Raw genomic sequence first — 262 nt, forward strand, 5'->3', positions numbered from 1 at the left:
GAGGCCCCCCCCGGGTCAGCCCTCAAAGGGGATCCGCCCTCCACCCATCCTCTCCAGCACGGGGTTTAAAATGATGAATTGTTGTGGTATAACCCCAGATTCCTGGGGCTGGCACACTGCGGACGGGTGACCGGTCCCTGCTGCCCTGTCCTGGCACCTTGGGCTCCCAGCACACTGGAGACATCTTAACTCTTCTTCTCTTGGGCTCCTCTCAGAGCATCCTCTTCCTCGCTGCCCAGGCTGGCTGCTTTCCCCCGGGAAA

General features: G+C 61.1%; 1 protein-coding gene across 1 annotated transcript in view; it reads right to left on the bottom strand.

The window, feature by feature from the left end:
- LOC103774118 (lamin-A-like) overlaps positions 1-262 on the bottom strand; it is a gene marked incomplete at both ends in the record, with an annotated part of 2587 nt that overhangs the window by 288 nt on the left and 2037 nt on the right.

The sequence above is a fragment of the Merops nubicus genome, unplaced genomic scaffold (genome assembly GCF_000691845.1).
Source record: "Merops nubicus isolate BGI_N331 unplaced genomic scaffold, ASM69184v1 scaffold38065, whole genome shotgun sequence".
NCBI lineage: Eukaryota > Metazoa > Chordata > Aves > Coraciiformes > Meropidae > Merops > Merops nubicus.